The sequence below is a fragment of the Muntiacus reevesi genome, chromosome 1, assembly GCF_963930625.1.
Source record: "Muntiacus reevesi chromosome 1, mMunRee1.1, whole genome shotgun sequence".
In the NCBI taxonomy this organism is placed as follows: domain Eukaryota; kingdom Metazoa; phylum Chordata; class Mammalia; order Artiodactyla; family Cervidae; genus Muntiacus; species Muntiacus reevesi.
The window spans coordinates 190,880,721-190,898,572 of NC_089249.1; the positions used below are offsets into that span (position 1 = coordinate 190,880,721).

At 48.7% G+C, this 17,852-nt stretch overlaps 1 long non-coding RNA gene across 1 annotated transcript; it reads right to left on the reverse strand.

The window, feature by feature from the left end:
* Positions 1-1,677: 1,677 nt before the first annotated feature.
* On the reverse strand, positions 1,678-16,162 carry LOC136165973 (uncharacterized). Its single transcript, XR_010662851.1, has 3 exons — positions 16,044-16,162; positions 5,994-6,077; positions 1,678-5,838 (listed from the first exon to the last, which is right to left on the reverse strand). It is a non-coding gene; the product is annotated as an uncharacterized lncRNA (long non-coding RNA).
* Positions 16,163-17,852: the final 1,690 nt, after the last annotated feature.

Here is a 17,852-nt window from a genome sequence, read left to right on the forward strand (position 1 = left end):
GCCTCCTGCAGTGAAAGCTCAGAGTCCTAACCACCAGCGATTTCCCAGGGACAGTTTCACTCTGGAATGATGAAAGAGTTTAGGAGATGGATGATGGTGATGGTTGGGTGACAATGTAAATGTGTTTAAAGCCACAAACTTTCACTTAAAAATGGTTAAAAAATGATAAATCTTATATATATCTTATGACAACTTACAAAAGTTTAAAAAGACAAAATTTAAGTTAGGTATATTTATGTCATAGGTTTAGGTGGAAATAACTCACATGTCCATCCACAAATGAATGGATTAAAAAAACTGTGGTACACCCATACCACAATGAGTGTTCATTCAGAAAAGGATTGAACTTTAGAAACCTGCTACAAAGAGAATGAGTTTCAAAAACAAGCTAACAGGAATTCCCTGGTGTTCCAATTGTTAGGGCTCTGCACACTTTCGTCGTCGAGGGCCTGGGTTCAATCCTTGATCATAGAACTAAGATCCCACAAGACATGCAGCATGGCCAAAAACAAAATAAACAAACAAAAACCCCACCAAGCTAACAAAAGACTACCTAGTGCATGATGCCATGGATATGAAATGTCCAGAAGAGGGAAATCCAAAGAGACAGAAAATAGATCACTGGTTGCCAGGGACTAAAGGAAGGGGGATGGGAGTGACAACTCACAGGTACAGGGTTTCCTGGGGTGATGGAAACTCTCTGCAGATGGATAGGTGGTGATGGTTGCCCAACCTTGGGCTTGTCCTAAATGCAAGGGCATTGTACATTTTAAAATGGTTAACTTCATGTTATATATTTTGTTTCAATTTTTTTTTAAAGAAAAGAAAAAAGAAAGAAAGATAGGAAAGTTAAGTTTGCTGGCTACACTGAGAAAAGAGGAGGGTCAGGGACACTGAAGCATGAAGTTGGGGCACATCTCCAGACCCAGACAGTGACGGATGATGGCACCAGGGAGGGGCAGGGAAAAGCAGAGGAAAGGCAGAAAGAGAGAGACAGGAGGTAGGGTCCCATGACTGGTTAGATGAGAGGGTGGTGGTGGTTCATGGGATGTTTCTATCTCATCTGTCAGCTCTGGGGGGTGGGGATTACTCGAGGCAGATCTAGGCTTCCTGGCTGTGATTCTGCTGTGCCTCCATCAGCCTGCCTATCTCAGGGCTCAATCCCATACCACCTTGAAGACGAGAAAGATCCCTCCCCAGGGGGTATCCCCATCACACCCTCCTCAGTGTTAATCATCAGAACCTTCTGCGTGTCCCCACACCCCTCCAACACCGACTCCTTCCGACCTCTTTGCTGTGCCAACCAGGAAACACCCCCAAAAGCCCCAAGTCAGCATCAGCTGACATCCAGGTCTCAGGCTCCTTTAGAGCAGGGCTCTGCAAGCATCTGGAAAGGGCCAGACTGGGAGTATTTTCTGCTTCAAGGGCCAGGCTGTCTCTGTGGCAATGATTCAACTCTGCTTTGTAGCATAAAAGCAGCCTGGGATAAGAGGTAAACGAATGAGCACAACTGTGTGTCAATGAAACTTTATTTATGGGACTTCCGAGGTGGCCCAGTGGTTGAGAATCTGCCAGTTCGATCCCTGCCGCGTGCCACTGAACGACTAAGCCCAAGCTCCACATCTACGAAGCCCAGGTACCTAGAACCCGAGCTCTATAATGAGAGAAGCCGCCACAACGCCCCCGCTCACTGCAACTAGAGAAAGCCCATGCACAGCAGTGAAGGCCTACCAAAGCCAAAACAAAAAACAAATTTTAAAAACTTTATAAAAAAATAATAATAAAATAAAAATAAAAACAACTTTATTTACGGACTCTGCCTTTTTAGATAATTATTTCTTTTCTTTTTTATTTATTTGACGGTGCCAGGTCTTAGATGCAGCAACTGGGATCTTCCATCTTCATTGCAGCATGAAGGATCTTTTAGTTGTGTATGTGGTATTTTTAGTGGCTGCAACCAAACTCTTAGTTGGGGCATGTGGGATCTAGTTCCCTGACCAGGGATTGAACTCAGGCCCCCTGCCTTGGAAGCACAGAGTCTTAGCAAATGGACCACCAGGGAAGTCCCATGGACACTGACTTTTTAATTGAAACATATTTGACATGTAACATTGTATAAATTTAAGGTGTCCAACATTTGATACATTTATGTAGTAAAACTGACATATATTGTAATACGGTTGCCATTGTATCCATAATTAGCACCCCTGTGAAAGTGTTGGTCACTCAGTCATGTCCAACTCTGTGATCCCAAGGACTGTAGCCCACCAGGCTCCTCTGTCCATGGAATTCTCCAGGCAAGAATAATGGAGTGGCTAGCCATTCGCTTTTTAGGGGATCTTCCCAATCCAGGGATCAAACCTGGGTTTCCTGCATTGCAGATTCTTTAACTTCTGAGCCACCAGGGAAGCCCATTCACACCTCTATGATGTTATATAATAATCATTTCTTTTTAGTGGTGGAAATAGTTAAGTTGCTAGTCTCTTAGCAAGTCTGATGATTATAATACAACATTTTAATCTATATTTACTCTTCTGTGCATCTTTGGAGTTCTAGGATTTATTTACTACTCAGTCCAAGTTTATGCCCTTCAGCAATGTCTGTTCTATCCCCTCCAGCTCCTTGGCCACTGAAATTTGAATTGCAGATCATTTTCAAGTTGTGAATTTTTTTTTCCAGCCATTTTAAAATGAAAAGGCCATTCTTAACTCACTGGCTATACAGGAACATGCAATAGGCTGCATTTAGCAATCAAGGCTGTGGATGGCTCCAAAACTATTTCTTGCCCCACATTTGCCCCTTATAATAGTGTATATCATGTTGTCTTGGGTATCTTTATAAGGGCACTAATCCCATTCATGAGAGACCCACCCTCATGACCTCATTCCCTTCCAAAGGCTGTACCTCCTAATACTATCACCGTGGTGGTTAGAATTTTAATATAGGAACTCAAGTGAGGGGGTGGAGACACAAACATTCAGACCACAGTTGTGAGTATCCAGGGTCGTTTTTTTTTTTAATTATTATTATTGGGAATTCTCTGGTGGTCTAGTGGCTAAGATCCCACACTCCCAATAAAGGGGGCCTGGTTCAATCCCTTGTCAGGGTGCTAGATCCCATGTGCCATAACTAAGACCCACTGCAGCCAAATAAGTTTAAAAAAAAACAAAACTGCCCTGAGACACTGCCTTGATACCTGGGATACCAGGTCACTTCATCCTGGCCACAGTCAGAAGACAGAAAGCTCCTAAGCACTCTCAGGGTCCCCAGCTGTCCAGGAGGAATAGGTTGGCAGAGGCCAGGTGAGGGGTTTTCCAGCAACAAACACAGACCTCCCTTCCACACCTCCATTGGGAAGAACATTCAAACATGTCCCTGACTATCTTCCTCAATTAGCCATCACTCTGCTCTCCCCCAGCACTCTCTCCTTCTCTCATAACCCCAGTGCATTTTCTTACAGGTGTTTATCTTTTTCAGAGCTTATCAGTGTATTTAAGCATCAAATATTACCTGTCCCCACCTCCTCCATGGAAGGACAACCATCTCTACAGTTCAGAGATCAGTTAGGAATAAGTCTGGGTTGGTGTTTTTGTTGTTTTTCAGTTGCTCAGTCATGTCTGATTCTGCTACCCCATGAACTGCAGCATGCCAGGCTTCCCTATTCTTCACCATCTCCCAGAGTTTGCTCAAACTCATGTCTATTGAGTCAGTGATGCCATCCAGCTATCTCATCTTCTGCTGTCCCCTTCTCCTCCTACCCTCAATCTTTCCCATCATCAAGGTCTTTTCCAAAGAGTTGGTGGAGAAGGAAATGGCAACCCACTCCAGTATTCTTGCCTGGAAAATCCCATGGACTGAGGATCCTGGTAGGCTACAGTCCATGGGGTCACAAAGAGTTGGACACAGCTGAGCAACAACAACAACAAAAAAAAGAGTCGGCTCTTTGCATCAGGTGGTCAAAGTATTGGAGCTTCAACTTCAGTATCAGTCCTTCCAGTGAATATTCAGGACTGATTTCCTTTAGGATGGACTGGTTTGATCTCCTTGCAGCCCAAGGGACTCTCAAAAGTCTTCTCCAACATCACAGTTCAAGGCATCAATTCTTCTGGGTGTGGTGGTCATAACAATTTCACTCTGCCTGTGTAGTGAAAACACACACCTCAGATCGGGACTAGAACCCATGTTTTAAAAAAATATATGGATCATTTTTTAAAGTATTTATTGAATTTGTTACAGTATTGCTTCTATTTTGTTTTGGTTTTTTTGCTGTGAAGCATGTGGGATCTTAGCTTCCCGACCAGGGATTGAACCCACAAACCTCTGCACCAGAAGGTGAAATCTTAACCACTGAACCATGAGGAATGTCCTTGACTGTCTTTTTAAAATATTATTTTTATTTATTTGGCTGCACTAGGTCTTAGTTGCAGCATACAGAATCTTCAATCTTGATTGAGGCATGTGGAATTTTTTGTTTCGGCAGGTGGGATCTAGTTCCCTGACTAGGGATCAAACCAGGCTCCTTGCACTGGGAGCACAGAGTTTTAGCCATTAAACCACCAAGGAAGTCCACCTCCACTGTCATAAGGAGATCAAACCAGTCACTCCTAAAGGAAATCAACCCTGAATATTCACTGGAAGGACTGATGCTGAAGCTGATGCTCCAACACTTTGGCCACCTGATGTGAAACGTCGACTCATCAGCAAAGACCCTGATGCTGGGAAAGCTTGAAGGAAGGAGAAGAAGGAGACAATGGTTGGATGGCATCACCGACTCAACAGACATGAGTTTGAGCAAATTCATGGAAGATGGTGAAGGACAGGGAAGCCTGGTGTGCTGCAGTCCATGGACACGACAGAATGACTAAACAACAAATATATTACAGTGAGCACATAATGAGGCTCAAGGTCCACTGGAAATCTCATCTTCCACCATCTAACATCTAATCACTTCTAAAAAGTTTATGTTGTATCCTCAATGACTACATCATTCTTTTATTTTATTTTATAATTTTTTTTTAAATTAATTTATGCTCCGGCTGCTGCACGCAGGCTTTCTCTAGTTGCAGTGCACAGGCTTCTCATTCATGAGCTTCTCACTGTAGTGCCCCTCCACACAAACACTGCAGAGTATGGGCTCCACGGCACACAGGCCTGGGAATTGTGGCATGTGGACGTAGTTGCCCCAAGACACATGGGATCTTCCCAGACCAGGGATCAAACCTGTGTCCCCTGCATTGGCAGGCAGATTCTTAAAAACTGGACCAGCAGGGAAGTCCTATGTCACACTTTTAAAGGTTGTGCCCTGCTCCCTTCCCTCCTGTCTCCATAGAACAAAAGCAGCCACAGATACGAGGATGGCTGCTATCATGAAACAAAACAAAAAACAAGTGTTGATGGGAACATGGAGAAACCGGAGCTCCTGGGCATTGTTGACAGGAACGCAAAAGCGTATAGCCACTGTGGAAAACTGAACGGAGGTTTCTCAAAAACTTAAAAATGAAATTACCCACACAACCCAGCAATTCCAGTCAAAAGAATGGAAAGCAGGGTCTCGAAGAAATATTTGTGCACCCATATTCACAGCAGTATTATTCACAGTGGCTAACACATGGAAGCAATCCAAGTGCTTGGAATTGCCAAAATGTGTTACATCCACACAATGGAATATTATTCAGTCTTTAAATGGAAGGAAGGAGTTCCCTAGCGGTGCACTGGATAAGAATCCACCTGCCAATGCAGCAAACACGAATTCGATCCACAGTCCAGGAAGAGTCCACATGTTAGATTCCAGCAGCTAGGCCCGTGCGCCACAGCCACTGAGCCTGCGGGCCCCACAACCTGTTCTCCCCAAGAGAAGGCACAGAAATGAGAACCATGATGAAGAGTCGTACCCACTCACTGCAACTAAACACAGCCTGTGCGAAGCAAGGAAGACCCTGCACAGCCAAAACTTTAAAAGCTAATTAAAAAGAAGCTATCATCCAGGGACTCACCTGGCAGTCCAGTGGTTAAGACTCCACGCTTCTACTGCAGAGGTAGTGGGTTCCATCCCTGGTCGGGGAACTATTGATAAGATCCTGCATGTTGCATAGTGTGGCAAAAAATTTTTAAAAATAGTAATAATAGATACATAAAAAGAAAGGAAATTCTGACACGCGTTACAACTTGGATGAACCTTGAGGACACTCTGCTAAGTGAAATAAACCAATCACAAAAAGACAAGTACGGTATAATTCCTATAAGCACTTATATCAAGTACTTAGATTAGTCAAAATCATAGAGACAGAAGGAAGAATGATGGTTTCCAGGGGCTGAGGGGAGGTGAACAGGAGAGTTAATAGGTACAGAGCTTCAAATTTACAAGAATTGTGGGGGTGGGACTTCCCAGGTGGTCCAGGGGTTAGGACTCCGGGCTGCCACTGGAGGGGGTAGTTCAAACCATGATCAGGGAACTAAGATCCTGCATACTGCACAGAACAGCCAAAAAGTAGGGGGAAAATGGGGGGGAAATAAAAGAGTTGTGGGGATAGATGTTATACAATTTATAAAAATTTAAATTATATTAAATTATAAAAATTTATAAAAAATTATAAAAATATAAATTGTATTTAATACCACTGATCTGTATGCTTAAAAAATAGCTATGATGGTAAATTTTTGTCATGTGCATTTTAACTCAATTAAAAAAAAAAAGGCACATGAGTCTGAACAAAGTCCAGGAGATAAGATAGTGAAGGACAGGGAAGCCTGGCATGCTGCAGTCCATGGGGTCGCTGTCCATGGGGACACAACTGAGCCAATGAACAACAAAGCAGCCAGACATGAATGGGCATGACGGTGTAAATGTAATTTACAAGGGCTGAAATCATAATTAATATGATTTTTATGTTTCAAGGAATAATCTTTTGTTTTCAACTGCTTAAAAAATATCAAAACTGGATTTCCTTGGTGGCCCAGTGGTTAAGACTCCGAGCTCCCACTGCAGGGAGCTGAATGATTTGACTCCTGGTTGGGGAACTATGATCGAACGATGCCCCAGGCTATGCCCTACAACCAAACGTGAAAAAGAAAGAAAAACAGCAAAAAGTGTCAAAACCATTCTGAGCCTGAGGGCTGTGCAGAGAAGAGGAGCGGATGTTCTCCCCATCCCCCCTCCACCCCCAGCCCTGCCACTCCCCACTCTGGGCTGGGTTGTGGTTTGGAGATTCAGGTCCAGTTCACCTCTTGCTTTCCTGCACATCTCACGTCTGACTGGGAACAGATTAGGCTGTACAGAAAGCTGCACCGATGAACACACGCTTGCATGAATATGGCAAGAGCACGCTCTTGCTTAGCAGCCAGCCAGACCAGCAAGACAAACCACTTAACCTGTCTGGGCCCCGGCGTTTTCAACTGTAGATGAGCCAGCATGGCGCAGTGCAGGGCATGCCTCCACCTCCAGGACCTCCCTGGTCCTCGCTGCTTCTGCCCCTGGGAAGCCAGCGAGCTCTACAGGAGGGAGCTCCCTCCATACCCTGGCTCACCCCTCCCTGCCATCCTGCCAGTGCCTGAAACTGCGCCCACCACACACTCTCATCCTGGCCTAAATATATTCCGACCTTAGAGATATTCCATGCCCCACACACATTTCTGTTTTCCTGTCATAGCTTGGTGCCAAAGAAAAGAAAAAAATCCCACCAGTGGGGAGCAGGGAGAGAAAATGGTGGTGGTGTGCAGGGGAGTGTGAAATGCAGCCTCAAGGGTCCTGGTCTTAATGGGGGTGCTGGGAAGGCTGAGGATGAGGGGGACGACCCCTCCCCACCCCACACCCTGCTTCTCTCCTGGGCTCTGCTGCTCTGAGTCACCACTCTGGCAGTTGCTGGCCGGGAGCCAGGGCGGGGTGGGATGTGAGGGCGGCAGGCAGGCAGGCCGGGAGGCCTACTTTAGCTTCTGGCTTCTTCTCCACACCCACAAGGGCCCTTGGGTCTCAGAACACACACCCGGGCAACACCCAGTAAATCCGGACGCCAGGTCAGGGCTCCCCACGCCTTCTGGCTCCTGGACTGTGTCTGGGCCATCGCCCACCTCTGGGAACCAGGAAGGAAGAAAAGCTGGCCTATCTCCACCCACCAGGGCCTGGGGAACTGGCAACCCACGGCCTAGAATGAAAGTCCCACTGAATCTCTCCCCAAGATGCCAGAACCTGCCAATCACCTCCATCCTCAGAACTCTATACCTGTTTGGGGGAAAAGAAAGACACACACAGTGATACTTTGCAAGCAGGCACCTATGTAAAGAGGCAGAGCAGTCAAAAGTGGGTGGTGAGCCTGCCCTCCACCCCACACCAACACGAAGCCACATCTGGGGACACTATTTGTTGCCACGACTGTAGGAGGTGGTACTCTGGTACCCAGTATAGGCAGATAGGATTGGGGTGGGGGGCGGTGAGGGGAGCCTGAAGAAAGAGAACTAGACTTCCTTGACCAACATGAAGTCATTTTTAGCTTAAGCCATTTGGGGATTTTAGCCTGGCCCTAAGGCTTGCCCTTAAACAGGTCTCAGTAATCAGTGATCTCAAGGGAAGTGAGGGAATGTAAGAATCCAAGAAAAGCAGTCAGGAAACAATTGTTCAGCCACAAAACAAAGTCCTAATTCCTCCTGAACAATCTGATACAGGTCTTTCAGTTCTGCAGGAACTAAGATCCCCTCCCCCAAGATGGAGGATAGAATGACTTTGTTGACCCTCCTGACTTGAACCAACTAAAGCTTGGACTCTATTGTTGTTTAGTCCCTCAGTCCTGACTCTTTGTCACCCCATGGATTGTATGTAGCTCGACAGGCTCCTCTGTCCATGGGGTTTTCAGGCAAGAATACTGGAGCGGGTTGCCATTTTCTTCTCCAGGGATCAAACCCAGGTCTCCTGCATTGGCAGGCAGGTTCTTTAAAACTGAGCCACCTGGGAAGCTTTGGCCTGATTCTATGATGTGTTCTCCTCTGCTCAAGCCAGCTCCTGAATATGCATGTACCCTTAGCTTAAAATTTCCCCAATTTTGCTGGTCTGGGACACACTGCTTTGGGAAAGCTCCCTGATGTTCTTTTTTTTTTTTTTTTTCTTCTTGATGTTCTTCAGTTCAGTTCAGTCGCTCAGTCGTGTCCGACTCTTTGAGACCCCATGAACCGCAGCACGCCAGGTCTCCCTGTCCATCACGAACTCCCGGAGTCCACCCAAACCCATGTCCACTGAGTCGGTGATGCCATCCAACCATCTCATCCTCTGTCGTCCTCTTCTCCCCCTGCCCTCAATCTTTCCCAGCATCAGGGTCTTTACCAATGAGTCAGCTCTTCGCATCAGGTGGCCAAAGTATTGGAGTTTCAGCTTCAACATCAGTCCTTCCAATGAACACCCAGGACTGATCTCCTTTAGGATGGATGGGTTGGATCTCCTTGCAGACCAAGGGACTCTCAAAAGTCTTCTCCAACACCACAGTTCAAAAGCCTGGAGTTCTTCAGCTGGTAAAGAATCTGCCCACAATGCGGGAAATGGGTTCAATCCCTGGGTTGGGACAGTCCCCTGGAGAAGGGAAAGGCTACTGACTCCAGTATTCTGGCCTAGAGAATTCCACGGACTCTATAGTCAATGGGGTCACAAAGAGACACAACTGAGTGACTTTCGCTTCACTCAGTCTTGTCAATGCTGTGGGTGTGGGAAATTCTCCATTCAGCTTGTATAGAGTTTCCAACTTCAACTGTAATAAAAGTAGCAGCCACTCATTGTAAAGGGAGTGGAAGTCAGTCATTCAAAAATACCCCCTCCCTAATAAAATGAACCCTGGCACCCCAGCTGCCCTAACCAAGCACCAGCATGTCCAAAGTTAAAGAAAGCCCTATAGATCCTCAACTTGGAATGACCTTTGTGTAATCCAAGTCTCATTAAACAACAGAGAAGCCATCCTGAGAAGAGTCTCATGAGAGTAAAGAATGTGGCAAAACCTTCAGACACTGGAATGATCTTGTCAGACAACAGAGAACCTTTGGGGATATCTTCAATGTCAGAAGCCGTCTGTATGAGCTTAAATCTCATTAAACATAAGCACATTCATTTTGGACAGGAGTCTTATTTGTGTCATGAGTGTGGCAAAGCCTTTAAAGTTCTGTGATAGCCTTGCTAAACATCAGAGAATCTACACTGAAGAGAAAACTTAGCGGTGTAAAGAGTATACGGATTCATTGTGTTTCAAGTCTGGTCACTCACCAAAGAACCCACAGTGGAGAACACCATTATGAATATAGTGAGTGGGGTAATGCCTTCATTTGGAAGCCAGCATTAATTACCAGAAAACTCATAAATATTAAAATGTGAGAAGACCTTCACTTAAAAACTCAATCTTATACACTGGAAAATCCATACTGGAACGAAACCCTATGTATATCGTACACACATTCTTTCGTATGGATATGTATATAACTGAATCACTGTAATGTACACCTAAAACTAAACATGGCATTGTAAATCAACTGTAATAAAATAGATTTAAAAAAAAAAAAACAAAAGCCTGGAGTTCTTACTTGCTGCCAAGTATTAAGTCGTTCCTCCCCCTGATCTTTGACTTGGTTGTGTCTTTTTTTTTTTTTTTTTTTTTTAATATTCACTTATTTGGTTGCCTCAGGCCTTAGGATCCTTGTTTCACATGTGAGGTCTTTTGTTGCTGTGTACACTTCTCTAGTTGCAACTTCTCTCTAGCTGTGGTGCATGGGCTCCAGAGCAGGGGTGGGGGGCGGGGTGGGGGGGTTAATTGGTTGTGATTCGGATTTAGTTGTCCTTCGGCATGTGGGGTCTTATTACCCCCTCAGAGACGGAACCTGAGTCTCCTGCATTGGAAGGCAGATTCTTAACCACCGGACTACCAGGGAAATTCCTTGGTGGTGTCTGGCTTGATGCCCAACCAAGAAGTGAACCCAGTTTTCAGGTAACACTAGTGGAGGGAGACCAGGATTGCAACTCAGCATTCTAAGATGGGGCAGTGCCCCCATCGTTTCCAACAGGGAACGATCCAGCCTCAAAAGTCAAGAGTCAAGAAACTGGCACTTTTTTGCTATGTAGTAAAGACTACATATTAGCAGGCAAGCTATCCAAACTCGCCATGCCTCAGTTTCCACAATGTGAAAGGCGGATAAGGCAATAAATCTTTGTGATGAAGACTCCAGAGGTGAAGTGCCTAAACTAGGAAGCAACAGCTGTTGTGATGACTGTCATTCTTAAGACCTGTAGATCCAGGATTTCCCTGGTGGTTCAGTGGTTAAGAATTCACCTTCCAATGCAGGGGACTCAGGTTCGATCCCTGGTCAGGGCACTAAGACCCCACATAAATCGGGGCAACTAAGCCTCTGCACAACTAAAGAGAAGGCCACAGGCCACAACTAGAGACGCCAGTGCACTGCAGTGAGGTATCCCACATGCTGTAACTAAGACCGAACACAGCCAAATAAATAAATATTTTTTTAAAAAAATGAAATGACTTAAAAAAAGAAAAACCGTAGTCTCCAAATCTGTGTGTGTGTGTGTGTGTGTGTGTGTGTGTGTGTGTGTGTGTGTGTGTGTGTGTGTGTAACCTGCTGGGCCTAGACTCAACCTCAACACAGGGTGTTGAAAAGACCCAGCCTGTCCGCCAGTCCACCCGGTCTGACCAGAAACCCAGGTCAAGTTTGGGACATGTGGCCCCGCGGGTGCACGCTGGCTCCAGCCTCCCAGCCTCCAGGGACAGGCCTGGCTTTAGTCACAGTATAACCACTGGAAGATTGGGCAAAAGTATGCCCCACCCACAGATGTCCGGAGAGTCATGAGAACCGGGACAAGGGAGGGTGGCCAGGGGAGGCAGAATGCTCAGGCTGAAGACAGACGCATTAGTGCCTGCTGACTGCAGAGTCCCCAGGGGCCCCCTCTTGCACACTCCTTCCTCCGTGGCCCCATCTCCCAAGCAGCAGCCCTGAGATGCATAGCAGAGCAAGGGAGGGGAAGTACCCCCCAGCTAAAAGGAAGGCTTTGGAGATTTTGGGGCGAGCCCCTTCTCACAACCTCAGTTTCTCCCTCAGAGGGGCTTTCCTGGCAGTCCAGTGGTTAGGGCTCCATGCTTCCACTGCAGGAGGCATAGATTCCTTCCCTGATCAGGGAACTAGGATCCCCAAACCAAAAGAAAAAGAACTCATTTCATCACCTCCCTTCTCAGAAGGTAACACCTAGTCCTAAACAGGAGAGTACTTCGGAAATCCGAGTATCTGTTCATGAGGTGATGTCCACGGAGCTTCCCTAGTGGCTCAGAAGGTAGAAGAATCTGCCTGCAATGCAGATCCAAGTTTGATACCTGGGTCAGGAAGATCCCCTGGAGGAGAAAATGGCAACCCACTCTAGTATTCTTGCCTGGAAAATTTCATGGACAGAAGAGCCAGGTGAGCTAGAGTCCATGGGATCGTAGTTAAGAGCCAGACACGACTGAGCGACTAACACTTCATAAAGGGGAGCCAGAAAGCGCAGGGTATTATCTGAAGATGGAAGCCTCACACAGCCCGGGGGGAAGAGCTCCACCCCCTGCCCCACGTTGAGCTTCCGAGAGGAGCCGCAGCCCGCAGGGCCCGGCAGTGAGTAATTGCAGGCTTGTTTTGGCCTTCCCAGTGGCTAGAAGCCAGGACAAGGTTCATTCCGGAAGGGCGGGCCACAGCGGGGAAGGGGGGGAGGGTAGGAGGGGAAGGGGAGGGGTAAGAGAGGGGAAAGGAGCTCAGGTAGCAGCTGGTTGGCGGGGGGCTGGCCTGGGGCCAAGATGCTAGGGCCGAGGGCCAGTCTCCTGTGGCCTCCAACACGCACCTAACAGGGCTGGCAGCCTCTGATGGCCCTCCCCGTCCGCCCTCACCCTCGGGTCTAAACAGTACAGCGGTAAGCCATTTCCTGTCCCAGACACCAGCAAGGGCCCCCACCCCCAGCCCAAAGCAGCCTTTCTAGTCTAGCGGCGGTTTGGATTTGCTCAGTTAGTAATGATCATCAAAAACATGAAACAACAACAAACACCCAAACTCAAACCCAGGGAATTCCCTGGCGGCCCAGTGATTAGGGCTCCATGCTTCCACCGCAGGGGGCACGGGTTCAATGCCTGAACCCAGGTCAGGGAATTAAGATTCTCTAAGCTGCAAAGTGCACCAAAAAACAAAAAAACCACACACACAAAACACCCAAATACAACTTCATCCTCATCAAACCCCTGGGCTGAGCATGCACAAATTAGCCCCCAGGGATGTTTTCACCAGAAGCAGCAGGAGAACAGATAGTACAGAATTACCCAGCAAGTGGGTGTGAAAAAGCTGAAGAAGGAAGCTGGTGGGTGAAGCCAGTGGGTGGCAAGCACAGGAGGCCAGGAGAGAAAACACTACCTGGGGGTGGGTGAGAGACCTGGCCAGTGGATCTCACCACCCTAAATTCTCTTTCCTTATCTGTGAACCAGAGATAAGTTGCTGGGTTTACGTAAGAAAAGTCCACGTAACCATCCACTCTGTCCTCCACCACCAAATCCAGGAGAGAAAGAACAGTGGGCTTTGTATTACTAGACAAATGTTTGCTCTGTGCCTCAACTCCCTCATCCATAACATGGGCTTAGCGAAAGTGCCGACTTTAATTCTGACCCAAGTTTGGGGCAGGGTTGTGCGGTTGTTCAGTCGCTCAGTCGCGTCCAACTCTGTGACCCGACCCAAGGACTGCAGCACACCAGACTTCCCTGTCCTTCACTGTCTCCTGGAGTTTGTCCAAACTCTTGTCCATTGAGTTACTAATGCCATCCAACCATCTCATCCTCTGTCGGACCCTTCTCCTCCCGCCAATCTTTCCCAGCATCAGTCTTTTCCAGTGAGTCGGCTCTTCATGTCAGGTGGCCAAAGTATTGAAGCTTCAGCTTCAGCATCAGTCCTTCCAATGAATATTCATTGGAATATTCATTAACTAAGTTAATACGTATACCCAGCAAAGCACCTGGCTGGCAGCTAAGTCTGCATACATACAGACAACATACACTGTCTCTTCGTAGAATAGGGCATGTTATCTGGTCTCTAACCGGAAGCCCCTGGGGTTGGATGCAGAGTCCCGGGGACGGGGGGGGGCCTTCAGAGGCTCACAGAATCTTCTGAGGATGCATCTCAGGTTAGCTTTGTAAACACAGTGGACTTTGCATGAAGCCTCTATTAACAGTGGCTGATTCCCCAACATATCTTCCCAGGGCTCCTAGGAAAAGCAGCGTGTTTCCAAGACTCTCGGCTCAGCTCACTGCCCCTCTTGCCCCTCAGGACCACCTGGTGCTCTGGTCCAACGCTTGGGAGAAATCCTAAACTGAGGGAAACCGAGGCCCAGCCCACCTCCGGAATGGCTCAGGGGCCGCAACCTCCAGCTCACCTAGCAAGGCAATTAGAACCATGGTTGGCAAATACAGCCACACTTCGGAATCACCTGAGATGCCTGGGTCCCCTGCAGGGCCAAGTCCAGACCCAGAGATCTTGGGATTTCTAACCACGCCCCGTCCCCTGGGGGCACAACCCCCAGCCACAGAGCGGAAAAGAAACGCCCAGAGTGACTCCGCCCTGGAGGGCAAGGTCTGCATTCGCCTCACCGCTTCCTGATACCTTCACAAACAAGACGAGGACCGAGAGAAAATGCAGTGCATTTGCTGACTTTGTCAATCCCCTCGCCTCGCTCCCCCCTGCAGCCGGGTCCCCAGGGAAGGGTTTAACAGGAAGCGCCTGGCGTCCGGGAGCCACAGAAGACCATTGTTCTCCAGCTGGTCCCCTCCCTCTTGTCCAGGAAGACCCTCCAGGGAGCCCCTTCAAAAGGGCCAGGCGCAGTGTCTCCAGACTGCAGGCCAGCCTGTCGGGAGAGCAAGCACCGGAAAAGGAAACCCGCCGGGCGCGGGCTGGGGCACAGCTGTCACCGCAGAGTCTCGGGGGGTTTCCGAGGAAGGGGGGAGTGCTCAGGTTTACCCGCCCCCAGGGGGGCAACCCTCCCCCACAGCCCCCATCTGGAAGGCAGACGGCTTTGATCTCAACCCTTTAGGTACAACTTAAGCTCCTGTCTCCCTCCACCCATTTCCCCCACCCCTAGCATCTCTGTGCTGGAAAGTTTCACACCCCACCCCTTCTCTGATTTCAGATCTCTCTTCCAGGCACTAGGCTAGGACTTTTTCTGATTAGCAGATTTGGATGGGGGGCCAGGGAAGGGGGATGGTTCTGCTTTGGCGGGGCAGTCTGGATGTGGGGGCACAGAAGGAGGTGGAGAGCTGTGAGCAATTCCCTAGGAGACCCTAGGGGGCCTGCAGGGTGAGGGTGAGCAGCTGGCAGCCAGATGTGGGTGGACAGGCTGAGGGGGAAATTAAGCGATGCCAGTCAGGTGGTGGGCGGAGAAGACAGGACCCCAGGGGGCCTCCGGGGAGCTGCCTAGGTACCGAAGGGAGGGTGGCCAGACTGTGAAGGCTGATAGCTTCTTAACTGAGAGTCAACAATGTGCTGATCTGAAGCTGGTAGGGCCAGGAGGCTGGAAGGGAGAAAGGAAGAAAAGGGCAGAGAGGGGAGGCGGAATGGGGACCCAGGGGGAATTTCTGCTGGGAGGGACTGCAAGAAAGGGGCAGGCAGAGAGCTGGTATTGGGCCTGGACATGCAAGTGGACGGCCTTAGTCCGTAGGCTGAACTCCCCTGAACACAAATTTGGGGAGACCTAAGTTCCCCCGACACAGGCGGGCAGAACACCCCTCTAGGCTGAGTCTCAAAGCAAACCGATATGAAATGACCTAGTGAGAGTAACCCCGGACACGGATGGGGAAGGCCTGGGCCCCCCGAACACAGGTGTGTGGATCTGAACTCCACTAGACTTTACTGGCGGGGGTGTGCGTGTCCTGGACTCCCCTGGACACCGGGGTGGGGGTCTGGGCTCCTCCAGGCGAACATGGGCGGGAGGGTTTCAGTAGCCCCCCCGCCAAGGGCGGGCAGCTTGAGCCTCAAACTCTGGCAATCCCCATCCCCCTTCTGCTTCCGGTGCCATTTACCTGATTCCAAGCCGACCCCCAGCCCCAGGAGCCCACTGCACGGCCTCCGCCTTCCCGCTCGGCTCCTAAACCCCGACCCTACATCCGCGGGGCGCTGGGATAAGGGGATGGCTAAGTGCCGACAATGTGGGCGGAACCCGGGAGGGACAGCTTGGGGGAGGGGCGGGGCCGCCTGAGCCACCGACCGACTCCGAGAGTTCTAGGAAGTAGCTCGGTGCAGCGCGGAGGGGCGGGGCCCAGAGAAAAATGGAAAGCGGCTTAATTTGCATGTCCCGCCCATGTATGTGATCGACACCCGGATAACCCCGCCCCCTGACTTGGCTAAACCACTCAGCCCGAGGGCCCCGCCTAGGACTCCAAGTTCCAAGTGTAAATCAAGCGCCCGCCCCGAGCCGCGGGCAATCTCGTCAAGGTCTGCGTCTTAACTGCTTGGGGCGGCTGGACCCCGCCCGCGCTCCTGGAACCGGCTAAACCGGTCTAGGAGCCGCTTCTGGGCTGGTCTTGACCTGTGGGCGGGCCCTTTTCCAGTTCAGCGGAGTCCAGGGCTGGGACGTGTGTTCCTTGGGTCCCACACGGTGGAGGAAGTGGGGGTGGGTGGGGGTGATAGCGAATCTCTAAATGGGGGGAGGGGCACCACTAGAGCTATCCCCTACTTGCTCTCCCTCAGGGCAATCCTCTCTGGACGTCAGTTTCCCAAAGTGTGAAAAGTGGGCATTAAAAGGACCGGCCTTTGTAAAGTAATTAGCTTCCAACTAATAAAAATAAATGGAAAAATAAAAAATAATAAAATAAAACCTCATAGGAAAAAAAAAAAAGGACCGGCCTTAAAGCAAAGTAGCAAATGCATCATTCATTCACAAAAACCACTTAGTAAGCGCCTACTGGGTTCATCTCTACCCTCATGGAGACCGCAAGCTAGAAGAGGAGACAAAACCAAAAGCAAATGTAACATTGAAACTGTGATAAATACTACGACCACCATCACCAATACTACTACAAAGTAGCTCGTGATCAGAATGGAAATTAACATAGGGGTCTTAGACGGAAATGGAGGGTAGAAGGGGAAATTCGGTGATGATTTGCCCTTGGGCTAAAATGAGTTAACTAGGTGAACAAGGAGAAGCTGGCCTGGTGGCTTAGTGGGTAAAGAATCTGCCTGCAATGCAGGAGACTGCCTGCAATGCAGGAGACTGCCTGCAATGCAGGAGACTGCCTGCAATACAGGAGACTTGGGTTTGATTGCTGGGTGGGGAAGTTCCCCTGGAGAAGGAAATGGCAAGTCACTCCAGTATTGCCTGGAGAATCCCATGGACAGGGGAGCCTGCGGGGTGGGCTACAGTCCACAGGGTTGCAAAGAGTCAGACACAACTGAGTGACTAAACCACCATAGGGAAGAGAAAAGAATCTTAAGAGATAACAACATATACAAAGGCCCTGTGGCTGGGAAGATTGTGGAAACACAAGAAACAAAAAGTGGGTCAGTGTAGCCAGAGAATGATGCAAGATTAGCCAGGGATGGGCAGAAATCGAGCAGCATCTTTCAGTCACAGGAGTTTTGTCCTTCTTCAAGAAGCAGAATTTTCCTAATTCTGGGACAGGGGGCAAAGTGATTCAATGTTATTTAAATAACTTAAGGAATCCCTCAGAGTCTATCCCTTTTCAGCTAGTCTAAGGACCTGCATACATGCTCAGTTATGTCAGACTCTTTGCAACCCCATGGACTGTAGCCCATGAGGCTCTTCTGTCCATGGAATTTTATAGGCAAGAATACTGGAGTGGGTTGCCATTTCCTTCTCCAGGGGATCTTCC